Source organism: Myotis davidii, unplaced genomic scaffold, assembly GCF_000327345.1.
Source record: "Myotis davidii unplaced genomic scaffold, ASM32734v1 C63590871, whole genome shotgun sequence".
Lineage (NCBI taxonomy): Eukaryota > Metazoa > Chordata > Mammalia > Chiroptera > Vespertilionidae > Myotis > Myotis davidii.
Genome location: NW_006373146.1, coordinates 1 through 1,015, shown reverse-complemented (window position 1 = coordinate 1,015; position 1,015 = coordinate 1). Strand labels below are relative to the sequence as shown.

General features: G+C 38.3%; 1 long non-coding RNA gene across 1 annotated transcript; it reads left to right on the top strand.

Annotated features, from left to right (window-relative positions):
* The first annotated feature begins 41 nt into the window (after window positions 1-41).
* Window positions 42-580, top strand: LOC107181479. Its single transcript, XR_001512153.1, has 2 exons — window positions 42-264; window positions 452-580. It is a non-coding gene; the product is annotated as an uncharacterized LOC107181479 (long non-coding RNA).
* Window positions 581-1,015: the final 435 nt, after the last annotated feature.

Genomic DNA, 1,015 nt, shown 5'->3' with positions numbered 1-1,015 from the left:
TTCTTCCTACTTTCTTTATATTTCCTCCTATTCTTTTTAATATTTGCATAGGATTCTTCTGAGTGTGAACATATATGTGCATGGCAGATTAAATGAATGGCTTCTTCGCATTGAAGCCTGAATCACAGGACATGAGACAGTTCTTTCTATAACTTTTTCTACTCTTTGCTGGAGCCAGCCAGACTGTATGGAGTTATGAAATGGGGAATTACCTTCTAGATCACTTCCCTACTCCTGTGGGATAAGGAGCACGGTGGACATTAGGTGAATCCAGAGGAGTCGTCTAGTAGATAGTAAAGAGACCAGATCCTAATGACACTGAACTAAAAGGATTCTTTATTGACGGCAAATGGGGTTGAAGAAATAGGAGTGCAGTTTAATTTACTCTGTATTGATTTTTTAAGAATATGTTACAGTCACTTATTCTTGATAATCTTCGTGTCTTTTTTAGATGACTACATTGCTATTGGAGCTGATGAAGAAGAATTAGGATCTCAAATTGAGGAAGATATCCTTTGTGGCTATATGCATAATTGTTTAATCTGTTAGATTAATTACAAATTTTTCTTTCTGTATAACATTTTTTATTTTTATTTTATTTGTGTTCTGCAGTTTCTGTCTTGATTGTATTGTTTTGATCACAAAGGTGAGGGTCATCCATGTCCTTTTTATTCTTTTTGTTTTCCTGTCATTCAGAAGTAAAGCACATAGTATTGAAAGCTTTTTTATTTTTCTGCCATGCAAATGAGAATGTACCGTCTCCATTAAAGCTGTGCAAAAGGGCATGGAAACCACACACTACCTGTGTGAAGTAGGATTTCACACTTTGGGGGAACTCAGCAAAGCATATGCAATCTCCTGAGCTCACTTTCCCATGGGAAGGGCTCTGGGAGAGGAGCTTTCCATGTAAGTGTGGGGAGCAGGGGACATCTAGGCACAGTGTGGTGGAAATAGCCTCGTTACAAAGGGACCTCCTCATGCTCAGCCTCTGCTGTGGCCTAGTCTTTCTTTTTTT